Genomic DNA, 13,753 nt, shown 5'->3' with positions numbered 1-13,753 from the left:
CTTTATGCAGTCTGTGAGACGGCAGTCTATGATTCTGCCTAAAACGGTAAGTAATTAGCTTGCTATCTAGTTACATTTCATCCTTTAGTTCGTGCATATTCTAATCATTTTGCCTATAATTTCATCAGACTTTCAACTAATACTGTATTCTTTGCTTCTTTCTGTCACAAGTTTCATGTATCTCATAAATTCATATTATTTAGCTCCACTGCCCTAAATAACCATTTGTCATATTTGCCAGACGTAGCCATTTCTCATCTTTGCCCTACCTAATCATTTTATCTCACATACATCTTTGTAACCACTTCTTTGCTCTTTCTTACCTTTTTCTCTTTGCTTCCTCCTGACACATCTTTCGTGATTTCTTATACATCTTTCATGATTCTTACACATCTTATTATATTAATGGCGCTGCATCGTATAGAAACAATTTATACAGAGAATAAGTATTATAAAGAAACTCAATACATGACATAAGTGCAAAAGAAAATGGACTTTAAAAATCCCTTAAGTGAGAACAATGCATATTATTGTTACATTGTATGTAAATACAAGAAGCAAGTTGATCTGCAATGTAACACATGTTAGTAGAAAAATAGATGAAAAAGAATCTTGTGTTATGCAATGCTGACAGAAAGAATAAAGAATAATAAAAAAAGAAATACGTTATTATTAGTACCCACATATTTCCTGCCTATTGACGGTCCATGTAACACCTCGCTAGTGATTAATTTCATCTTCACTGCCAAGAATTTAAAAATTCCTAAACACATAGACTATTATGACATATTTTCGTACATATGTAAAGTTTATCAGTTAGACAAAATAAAGGCAGATTAGTTTTACTGGATTCAGTACAAGTTAAATTTTGAGAGCTTGTAACTACCAATCATATTCACTGTCGCCGCGTGGTATTAGCCGAGCGGTCTAGGGCGCTGCAGTCACGGACTGTGCGGCTGGTCCCGGCGGAGGTTCGAGTCCTCCCTCGGGCATGGGAGCGTGTGTTTGTCCTTAGGATAATTTAGGTTAAGTAGTGTGTAAGCTTAGGGACTGATGACCTTAGCACTTAAGTCCCATAATTTTTGACAGACATTTGAACATTTATTTACTGTCTTCGTCTCAATATAATCTTTAAATAACAATTCCCTGCTCCCTGCTTCATAGCTATTATCGCAAATATTGTAGTTCAGGAAACTCAACTTCACTAGCTCACAACATCCTGAAAAACTTCTTACATCAAAATACCTGTCACTCTTCTTCCCAGACAACAAAGTTATCACAGTTACCGGCTGTATCTCTCAACAAAAGTAGTAGAAATTGTTATATGTCTCTGTATTATCACAACTGTGTACAGTCAAAAATATTTTTCAGGTGAACAACACGTTGCTGGTAACCTGTGTGAAGTCTCGGAACTGGTTTCAAAACATACCGTCAATCTTCATTACATTAAAAATTATTTATTACTATTCAGATTCTAGAAGAAATTTCAAAGTTCGTAGCAATTTGTTTAACGTACGCGTCGTGGCAGCAAAATCGCTCTAGTTGTTGCGCGATAAATGAAGTTCGTTGGTCGACAATAGTCGAATATTCCCATATCTCGTAAATAATGAATACTAAATACTCCCTGCTCTGTTTCATTAATTAGTTCTTGCACATGAAACAGTCCATAGTCACACTTCGTTAATAATGCTACAAGCAAAAAAAAAAAAAAAACCTTCATTAGTGCAGAACAGATGATGAAAAGAAAGTCTCCACAAAAATACAATTTACCTCGGACACAGATCATTTCCTTTAGACAACACAATCTTACCTTTAATAACCTGTAATTATTAATTGATCCTTCATATACTTGCAATTCATCAGTATCACTATTATTTGCAAAACAGACTTTCCATTTGGACAACACAAGCATTATCTCGTTAATCTGTATCTCTCATCAGAACTGGTACTAAATCTTTCATTTTCTAACTCAAGACTGCTACTGCTGTCTGTAAAAGTTATGGTGTTCAAAGTTGTGTACTTGTTTCGCCAATCTGTCTTTCACTTCCAAAAATTTCCTATTAGAAAATGTTTACTGAGAGCACAATTCATGGGACGATCAGTAAGATGTTCCAGATATTTCTAAAATGGCCCTGAGCACTATGGGACTCAACTGCTGTGGTCATCAGTCCCCTAGAACTTAGAACTACTTTAACTAACCTAAGGACATCACACACACCCATGCCCGAGGCAGCATTCGAACCTGCGACCGTAGCAGCAGCGCGGCTTCGGACTGGAGCGCCTAGAACCGCACGGCCACCACGGCCAGCAGATATTTCTACAAATGATCAAAGCTTAGTGCTGTAGTAGCGGTATATTTTGTGTGATGTGGCTCGTTATTTACTACCGTTCTGTAGTACATTCCTGTTACGTATGTGCCACAGTCGAACTTAAACGAAAATGCCGGTTTTTTTGCTCTACATCTTTCGGTAACAGGGTCAAATATTTATTAAATGCGAGTGATTCTTCATTTTAACCCTTGTTTTAACCAGGTCAAGTTTTGTTACTGTCATGAAATGCTTGTGATCAAAGTTTTCAGTTTGTCAGTATCGGAATGTACTTTTTCGCCAGTACGATACATTCTTAATTACACCTATCAAGTCACTAAAAATACTTGCAACATATTTAGGTTAGGACAGTAGAAGTTCCTTGCACCTATCGACTAAAAGGATGATCAGAGAAGACGAGTGTATCAAGAAACTGAAAACTAATTAATATCCAGCTCGGGAAGGCATCGTACGCCAACTGATGTATCCAAAAAGTATAATGGATCCTCTACCTACATTTGAACGTAATAAATTGTATGGAATTCAAATTGCCACTTCTTTCCGTAATTATTTTGCTTCAATGCTCAGTATAATTGCACGTGGGCTGTTCATTATCTATAAGTGCATTTTTGTATAAGAAGATGATCACATAAGGTCTATGTATGACATGTAAAAGTAACTGTAAGCTTTCTGTTTGCACGGAACTTCGCTGGTATCTCACCTAGGCCGTCCACTGTATCGACTGCGAGAGAAACTGTTCCCTAGCGAAAAGTCACCTAAATTCCACACATAAGCATACCGAAAATACCAGAACATGAATAAGAAAGATCAAGATCATCGAACTTGGATTTTCTTTCACCATGTGCAAGCTGTTGTTCCATAAGTCTTACATGGCCGTATGAAACCTGTTTCAAAGCATCAAGTTTCTTTATACGTGCAGAACAAACTAGAGAAGTGTTATCTGAGTTGTGGCATAGGTTACTCGAAATGATACCTGTTTGTTCGTGTTCTTTACAGGCTGGGATAGCCAGATGTTCGATTTCATGTTCTCCATGAGTTGCGATGATATGGGATAACATTATTTTCTTTGGGACTTTTTTTTACATTGTCATTGCTCGAATTTGTTTCATTGTTTTTTGCTCGTGTCGACTAATGTTGTGTTGTTTGTTAACGGACAAAGCTATTCTTTTTGTTCATCAGAATTTAGTGTCAAAGTTTCCACCAGGTCGCTAATTTCTTCTACCGTTGTGTTGGCACTCGGAACTACAGTGCTGGTTTTAGCTAACAATTCGTCCTTGTCGTTATGCTGGCTAGTTTCCAAGTTTTTGTTTTCTGTTTCAAGATCACGTAATCTAGTTGCAAAATTGTTAATTGTTGGTAGAAGGTCATTTTTAATTTCTTCCCTAATCTCAACTGATACATTTTGTACTTTTAGTTTCATTCCTTCCTGTGATTTTCTGTTCTTTTCCTGTGTTTCCTTTCTTCATCTTGTATTTCTCTGTTCTCTTTCTGTGTTTCGTCGATTTTCTTATTCAATTCATCTTGTATTTCTTTAAGCATTTCTTTAAGCATATAATTCTTGAAAATTTGTTGGATTCGCGCAGTGTGTCTCCATGTAACTGCTCACTGAAGGTGATGTGTGTTGCGTTCGTTCAAAAGACACTGACGCAGAATCTGATTTGATGTGTCTCTTACCTGTCGTCGTAAAGTTTCATAAGACTGTGGCGACTTTAGTACGCTAGGAGACATGCTCGTGAAGATGGAAAAGAGCATTTCATCTTGTATTTCTTTAAGCATTTCTTTAAGCATATGATTCTTGAAAATTTGTTGGATTCGCGCAGTGTGTCTCCATATAACTGCTCATTGAAGGTGATGTGTGTTGCGTTCGTTCAAAAGACACTGACGCAGAATCTGATTTGATGTGTCTATTACCTGTCGTTGTAAAGTTTCACAAGACTGTGGCGACTTTAGTACGCTTTAGAACGCAAGGAGACATGCTGGTGAAGATGGAAAAGAGCATTTCATGCTGATTTCAAATATGTATAGTTTATGAGCATCATCATTTTCCGTGCGTTGTAAAACTGAGGTTGAACGTAATGTTGAAAAGGGCCACGGCCATCTGTCAGTTTGAATTGCGTCAGAATATGTGATGCATTATTTTGTTCTTTCGTCTTTTCCGTCGTTAGTTACAGATCGTTAACGCAGGTGTATTCTGGAAGGCACTGACTCCCACAGCCAAAGTACAGGCATGTCTAGAAGGCTATAGTTCGAATGTTAACAAAGATCTAAGAATATATGATTTCGGAATTTCATACGCTTGTGGTTTTATAGTTATTGTATGTTGTTTAGTTTCTGTGTGTGTGTTTCCTGTGCTACAAATGCCGAGAGTAAAGAATTTTAGCCCCAAAAGAAAGTTTCGCAGCAACCAGTTCCAAACACGTCGAATAATACACATCAGTTGCTTCAAAAGTCGCCTGAGGAAACTGTGTCTACAGGCATTGCTTCTAGATGTAAACTTTCGCTTTATTAATGTAATAAGAACAAGCCTAGTAGTATCGTGAGCAGCAATAACGACAGAAATGTTATTTTGAACCTAAATCTGCTGTCAATACTTCTGAAGAGCGCAGTGAAATGTAAGTACTGCAATTGTGACGATAGTATTGACGTTCCTGAGGACATATCAGCAAGGAAAGGTCTCTCAAGTCGGTCAGTAATTGCCTGTAACTCGTGTAAGATGCACAGTGATAACAATGACATCTCAGTAACTGTTAGTCGACACTGCACTGTAAATATTCAGCTTGTTTATGCAATTGGAAGGGGAAGGACAGCTGCCCAGACTTTTTGTGCAGTGTTGGATTTGTCTCCACCTCCACTGAGGTTTGACAGATACAGTAAATTAATAAATAATGCTTTATGTTGTGTAAGTGAACATTCAATGAAAAGAGCAGCAGAACAAGCAGTACCCCTCTCTGAGAATACAGACACTGTTGCAGCATCTGATGGATCTTGGCAGAAGAGAGGTCATGCTCCTCTAAATGGGGTTGTAACTGCCACATTTATTCAAACTGTTAAGATACTAGATTATGAATGTCTTGCAAAGCATTGCCAGAGTTGTTCAAGTAAATTTATTGGCAACCATGTTTGTGTAACGAACTTTGATGGCCCAAGTGGAAAAATGGAAACGAAAGGAGTCCTAAACATTTTTAGAAGATTAGGGGTCAGTCGTGGTGTAAAGTACATTGGCTACCTTGGGCATAGAGACTGTAAAGGAGACACTACTGTTGTTAATGACAGAACATATAGGGACACTCTGATAGAAAAGCTTCCATGTATTGGGAATGTACAAAAAAGAATGAGAGCTTGGCTGAGAAAATTATTTAAAGATTTCAGTGGGAAAAAATTTTCAGGCAGATAACACATATGTGGTCCAGGTAGTCTCACAAAAAGTGAAATTGATTCTTTGACTCAATATTATGGACTAGCAATAAGGAGAAATGTAGAAGATTTGGAGAACATGAGACGAGCTGTTTGGGCAACATGGTTTCACAGAGTGCCAACAGATGAAAGCCCACAGCATTGTTTGTGTCCAAAAGGGGATGATTCGTGGTGCAAGTACTGGTTGAGCAATGCTACAGGTATACAATATACCCACAAGCATTCCTTACCACTTGCGGTAATGGAGGCAATTAGGCCTAATATAAGAAACTGGCTAATAAAAATCCACTTAGAAAATGTATGCATGGTCTCTCTCAGAATGCAGGTGAAAGCTTCCACGACTGTATATGGGAGAGAATACCCAAAACTGCATTTTGTTGGGCTGACAGTGCTGAAGGTTGGTGTAATGGATGCAGTAATAACATAAAATGATGGTGCAATTTCAAGGATCAATGTTACGAAAAAATTGAACATCCAGAAGAGAAGTAATATGGCTTCAGCCCTAACTGCTGTTGATAAGCGGCGGGTAACCGAAGTAGAGACAGCTGCAGAAGCTGCTATCGAGGAGTCCATACAAAGGAAAGAATGAAGAGGAAGAGTATGAAGGATAAGGAAACAGGAGGACAACTGGAGTATGTAGCTGGAATGCTCTAAACGAGCATAGTGTTATGTTAATAAATCTATAAATCTTCTTTTGCGATTTAACGAAAATTTGAATTTTCATCATTCAGGTACACTTTACTACTAAATGACTGAAGTTAAGCTCACAAAAATTGGTACAGATAATTAGAATGACCACCTCTATCTCCCTTGCCTACTATTTCCTGAAAATTTTTAATATGATGATGATGATGTCGGTGATATTTGAGCTACATTTTTTAATATTTTTTGTAGTAAAGTAAATTACTTGTCTTTTTCACAGATCAGCACCAGGGAAGGAAATTGGAGGCACAGAAAGGTCTCTGTTGGATTCCTTTCATGTTAATTTCTTAAATATGTTGTCATTTACGGCATAAGTTCCTCGTCTAAATTTACTGTGGCGTTTCTGACTATCTGGGAGGAGACTGACTAGTGGAACGTGTTACTTTTACATATAAACAAGAACGATCTGTCACACTACTACACTTTAAAACACAGTTTATATGTAATTCAAGTCACACAGTCTCATACGGAACCCACATCCGCTTTCTTTTATATACGGCATATGATAAGATACTGTCATCCCCCTTCCCTTCTGTGTGAGGGGATGAATGAGCAAATGTATTTCTAGTTGCATGCTTGAGGGTAGCAGACAAGCCTGTCTGCTAGAGAACAGTAGGACCAACGTCGGAACAGGTAGCCTACACTTTCTAAAAGCAGAGAGGTTTCTATCCTTAGTATGGTCCTGTCTGTCCCTTGTCATGTTGGTATAGGAAGCTGCCTCTCTGGCCACTTCCGTTTGTATTTGTGAGCCACCCTCAGGAAGGGACCATGGCAGTCTGTCCACGGCGAGCGTCTGAAGTGGTAAGATCTCCGGCTAGCTGCGTGTCTGCTAAGTCCGTAGGACAATGGATTTCTTAAGTTCAGCCTAACTGAAAATTTAATCACCTTTATTTCAGGTTTAGCTCTAAAATATCTAATGTTATCTTAAACTGCAACGCAGCGTAATTCGAGTGTGAAGTTCAGAATATATTCTGGTAGTTGCTTTGTCACTGCTTTGTGAGTAAAGTGGAACCACGTGTTGATCAGTAACTAAGTTCATCAATCTTAAATGCGAATGTGCGTGATATTATAACGTCTCGTCTTCACAATATTTTTCAATATAGCAACTTTTCTTTATGTTCAACCCACATGGGGTGTACTTTGTGAGACCAGTACCACGTGCTTATACAAATGTTTCACCCATCAGGTTAATACTAAGACGATAGTAACCAGTTCGAGGTTTTTCTTTCGTAAATTGCTTTTCGATCTAATTTATTTTAATTATCAAAATTATTGTGGAGTTACACTCTTTGTGTAAACCAAGATGACAACGTGAAGCATGTGGTGTAATCATCAAAGTAGCCCTCAGCTATTCTTTTCGGAAAGATTTCACAGAGAGTTAGTATGAATTAGTATACCAGTGTGTGGTAATTACATGACGGACAGGATTGTGCTACGAACATAACTTCTTTGGGTGAAAATTGAATCGGTTGGTTGTGGTTAATTTCCTCTTGCATATGTTTCAACGTTCTTTGTGTGTTATTTTATGAATGCATTGTTGTATGCAGTCTCCCAATCTTGGCTCCATATTTGATGTGTTCCGTAAGATTACAATCTCACATTTTCACAATCCTAAATAAGGCACCAGTTTAGTTTTGAGTCAAGTTTAAGATGCTGAAATTTCAATGATCAATGTTAAAATAAATTTCCAAATATAAACTGATTTATTTCTTTTTATTTAAATTCTCTTTTTATATATATATGTATATATATCACCGGTTGTCGTATGACTATTAAAAGATTATAATTAATGTTAGTCTGGTTGGGAATTTGGTAAGCTAGACTGGATACCTGGTGAAACAGTTGCGCAGTAATGCAAGGTTAACTTCCCCAGACAGCTCACAGCTTTTAAACCTCTTTTATTGTTTATCAGTACCGCTTTCATAGCAAATTAAAGCAACAACATTACACATGGCAACCCTGTTCTGTGATTCCGCTAGACTCTGGAATCTCTGAAACGTTAGATTGCGAGCGTTGTATAATCTTAATTTTTTTCCCTTCAGCGCTCAAACAACTTCTGCATTGTTTCTAAGCAGCCTTTCAAAAGATTTAAGGCATTGTTGAGCGGCGTTGTGTTGTTTGTCTTGTTTTGTTTTCTATATTTGTGTGTTTTATATGTATGTGTTTTTTTTCTCGCTTGTAAACTGCGCCGACTTCGATCAAAGGTATAAATTTGTTTTGCGTGTGAAAAAGTGCCTACTAGGTTGGGTACCTTTCGTGTGACTGTCGTAAATTTTGGGGGATACATTTATTTTGATTAGTGTGTCGCATACCGGGTATAAATTGCACTAATGCAGATATGTAACCAAGCTAAAAGTAGGCGGTCCAACAACTTAAGCAACATGGACCAAGGGGACAATTTGATTTCGAATATTAACGGGTCGGACGGTTCCGAAAATGCAAAACAGGACGAACGGCCTCACATCAGAGCCAGAAATTAATTTGCCTCCAACTAACGAAATTGATTTGGCAGAACTCATGAAAGCCTTATTGCAACAAAATAAAGAAAACACAGATAAATCTGAAAAATCGATCCGAGAGCTAGGCGAACAAATGACGCAGAAATCTGAAAAATTGATCCGCGAGCTAGGCGAACGAATGATGCAGAAATCTGAAAAATCGATCCGCGAGCTAGGCAAACAAATGATGCAGAAATCTGAAAAATCGATCCGTGAGCTAGGCGAACAAATAGACGAAAAACTAATCCAGCAGACAAATAAAGTCGACAAGTCGATGCAGAGAGTGTCCGATGATATCTCACAAAGAATAAACAATCTGGCAAGTGAAATAAAAAAGTGATATTATGAAAGAATTAGGCCGTACATTTGAACAAATCGATAATAGTCTGCAAGCCTTAAAACAGGGCAAGCGGAGTCGCGAAGAACAGTTACTTAGGAATTTCCAAGCGCTGAGAGAAGAATGCCAAAGGGAATGACAGCAGGTACTCTCGAGGGTCCAGGAGGCGGAAACACATTGTCCCGCGTCCGTTAGCAACACAGTAGCGGACAACAGTCAAGCGATTCACGCACTCGAACAGCAAGTAGAACAATTGAAGCAGACTGGGGCGGCGGACAACAGACAAATACATGATAAGATTGCGGCATTAGCGTACATTGTAGGCACGATGAAGGTGACGGAGAGTGATAACAATACTACACAGGTAGCGGTCACAGAGACCGAAGAAGTGCGTTCGCTTCTTAGATTTCAGAAGGGACAGTTCGAAGTGAACAGGCGGCACAAAGCTGTAACAGACGCATTACAAGATCGCGTGGCGCATCTGGAAAGCCGCATTGGGTGTGATTCCGAACTCGCCAATAGCACTAAAAATAGCCGTACGAACAGTGCAGAGCGGGACTCCGGCCACGAGGGAGATTTTGACGACAGGGAAGAATTTATTTTGAGGGGCAGACATGAGAAAAATAGAAACATTCAAGGGCCTCGCCGGGAGGAAATGCGGGGATTTGATATCAAACATTTCATTACAGTGAGAAAGTTTGAGATACATCGAAATTCCCAAAAAGGAATACATCCACGAGCATGGCTCGAGCAATTTGAATTCTGTCTTCCCCCCGACTGGGCAAGTTCACATAAGATAGAATATATGTGTGGCTATTTGGAAGGTGAACCGGCGATTCGCATGAGGTCGGCAGCGCGTCACTGTAACTCCACTCGGGAGTTTCGACAAGCCTTTCTGTCCGCCTATTGGTCGGAAGCGGCACAAGATAGGGTCAAGCATGGCATAATTATGCTGCCAAATTTGAACCAGTCTGGTGTCGGCAGCCCAGCACGCCTATTCGACCACATGCTGCAGGCAAATCAATTTCTATACAACCCATACGGGCCTGCGGAACTAATTAGGATATGCATCACCAAATTGCCGATGCACTTGCTCCACGTCATTCTTGCGGGATGATGCAAAGAGGACGTGGAAACGTTTAAGACACTTCTCCAAGAGTTGGAATATAATACAGCAGAATGCCCGCCCAATCAGGCGCAAAGTTATTACGGGGCACAGAAGCGCGACCGCAGTCGTGGCCGTAGTACTAATCAACGGCGTTACTGGTCGTCGCGACACGAACGGAACAATAATCGGGACCGGCCGTATAGAAACTGGGGTAACAGTCGCGAACACAGGTGGAACAACGGAAATGATCGAGGACGTGGACAGGATCGTGAACGCAACAGTTATGGCAACCAGAATCGATATTACGGTGAACACAGTGGGAATAGGACTGTAGGCGGAGCACCTCATGATGTTGAAATTCGGCCGGCTAACCCTAGACATAATCCAGCAAATGGAAATGAACAAAACCGGCAATGACAAACGATCAGCGCAGAAGGCTCCCAATCGGAACAAATGAGCGACATGGCAAATGAGTGCATACGGTATATAGAGAGGGAAGATATTAGAGAGGATTTGTTGCAGGAAACTACGAGTGCTAAAATTTCGGAAATAAATCCAGTCGTGACAGTTGCAGTATACGAAATATGTTTTAAGTTTGTCATTGACACTGGAAGCCCTTTCTTCATAGTGAGCGAGGCAGCATTTCAAAAATGCGAAGGGACTGGGACTTGGCCCGTTTTTCAAGTGCGAGGAATAAAGGTAAAGGGCGCAATCTACGGTAAGAGCGTAGAAATCCGAGGGCAGACTCGGCTTAATTTTACCTGCCAGGGAAGAGAGTTTGAGTACAACTTCTTTGTGCTCCCAATGCTGAATGTGGCAATGATTTTAGGAAATGACTTCATGAATGCCCACCATGCAGTAATTGACATGGGTGGAGGAGTAATGACAGTTCAAGTTGGGGATCAGCCAATTAATTTAGTATTTGACGAATGCATATTACGTGCCGAGTCAGAAATTAGTTGCCTAAAATTTCAAGCTCAAACCGAGTCGCAACCCAGACTGGAGCTACTCGTGAACTATGTAAGTGAGTCGTGCTCTACGTCTGGTGAGCAGGGGAAAGATGTTGTTTTTGCTGATGCACTGAGAAAGAGCATCGCGGGTGTTAGAACCACGGGCAGGGAAAAGGAGAAATTGTATTGCCTACTTAGGAATCATGAACGGGTATTTTCTGAGACTCCGGGGGCGATTAAGGGTTTTACTTACCAATTCAGAGTACGTGACCATCAGAAGTTTTCTGTTAGACCATACCCTATTCCCGTGGCGTGTAAAGCCCAGGTGGAGCAGGAAATAAACAAGATGTTAGAACAAGGAATAACTGAGCGGGCAGTAAGCTCGTACAACTCACCCTTGCTTGTCGTATCAAAACTTGAAAGCTCGGTTCGTTTGTTACTAGACTCGAGACAGATGAACACAATTATTATGTCGGAAACGGAGAGGCCTGAGAGCCTTAAGGAACTCTTACAACGTTTCCACGGGGTAAAGGTACTACCATCTGTCGACCTCCGTTCGAGTTTTTGGCAAATCGTGCTACACCCATCTTGCAGATTATATACAGCGTTCCTGTGTTATGGAAATTGTTTCCAATTCCGGCGTCCCCCGTTCGGACTAAACGTCTCGTCAGCTGCTTTTATAAGGGGATTAAATAGCATTTTGCCTAATGATTTGAAACAGCGAGTGACAATTTACGTGGATACATATTAATTGCGGAAAAGTCGTGGGAGGATCATAATGACGTTCTGAACAGACTACTGGATGTTTTTGAGAAGGCAGGTGTAACAGTCAACTTAGATAAGTCACAGTTAGGACGAGAGAACATAAAATTCTTAGGCCATATTGTCTCAGCAAATGGAATACAACCTGACCCGGAGAAAATTGCGGCGATAGCGGAGTGTGCAATGCCGACAAATAAAAAACAGCTGCGAGCATTCTTAGCCTGTGTAATTTTTATAAGCGATTTATAAATTTTAGTGTACTTGGTACACCCCGTCTATGTGGACTAACAGGGAAGAACGCTTTGTGGTCTGGGATCAAGAGGCACAGGATGAATTTTATAAATCGAAAAAGGCATTTGTAGAGGCTCCAATCCTCGTGCATCCCGACCTGACACAAGAATTCTGTTTAATGACGGACAGTTCCTTGTCAGGATTAGGTGCGGTACTGTTTCAAACGGAAGGAAATGATGATATTACAACTTGGAAAACAATCTCGTTTGGGAACAGGGTACTCTCTCGATGTGAAAAAAATTATTCCGTGACAGAACTCGAGGCACTCGCGATAGTTTGGGCATTCTCAAAATTTAGGTATTTCTTATTTGGGAGGACCACCAGGGTATACACCGACCATCGTGCACTCCAATTTCTTATGAGCACAAAAATCACGCATGGGAGACTAGGACGCTGGGCACTATACCTACAGGAATATAATTTCACTGTAGAATACATTCCGGGACAGAAAAATGTAATTGCTGACGCTTTATCGCGCATTCCTATAGATTTGGTTCACACAGAAGAAGGGGAACTCGGTGAAAACAATTTTAGCATCCTGTACTTACAGAACGTAGCGTTCGAGAACTTTCTTACCACCTCTTTAGGGAGTATAGCGGACGAACAGGATAAGGACACAGTATTGAAAGATATAAAGAAGAAGTGGGAGGACAAGGAGAATGTAGGAATACGCCAGTACTACTTAGTGCGCAATAGAATACTATTGAAGAAGCGAGCCCCGGACGACTCCAGATGGGTGTTGGTATTTCCGGAAGAACTCGTAAACAAAATTATATGGTACATACATTTGAGTTATGGTCACTTCGGAGCACAGAAATGTTGTGAAAAACTGAAGGAGACATGCTATTTTAATAACATGCTACGGCGTATTCGTTGTGTACTTAGAGTGTGCGGACCTTGTCAGCGAGCAAAGGCGGCCACAGTGACGTATGCTGCATCATTGCACCCGATAATACCAAGCAAACTTTGTGACCTCGCGGCCGTGGATCTATTTGGACCACTAATACGATCTAAAGCAGGTTTTGCATATGTTTTCGTAGCGGTGGAGCTAACCTCCAAGTTTGTGTGTCTGACTGCGTTGAGGCGAGCCACAGGAAGGGCAGTGGCAACTGCATTTGCAAAGCAGTTTCTGCATGAAGTTGGGCGTGTGAAAAGTGTTACCTCGGATAATGCACCACAATTCAGATCGCAATACTGGCAGCGGATGCTTCGAAGGCGAAGAATTAAACCTATATATATATCTCTATTTCACCCCAGTTCGAACCCCAGTGAGCGTATTATGCGTGAATTAGGAAAATTATGTAGGTTATACTGCAGTCGTGATCACCGTTCGTGGGACATACACTTAAAAGGATTCCAGAACA

Source organism: Schistocerca serialis, chromosome 7, assembly GCF_023864345.2.
Source record: "Schistocerca serialis cubense isolate TAMUIC-IGC-003099 chromosome 7, iqSchSeri2.2, whole genome shotgun sequence".
Classification (NCBI taxonomy): Eukaryota; Metazoa; Arthropoda; class Insecta; order Orthoptera; family Acrididae; genus Schistocerca; species Schistocerca serialis.
This window is presented reverse-complemented; position numbering follows the sequence as displayed.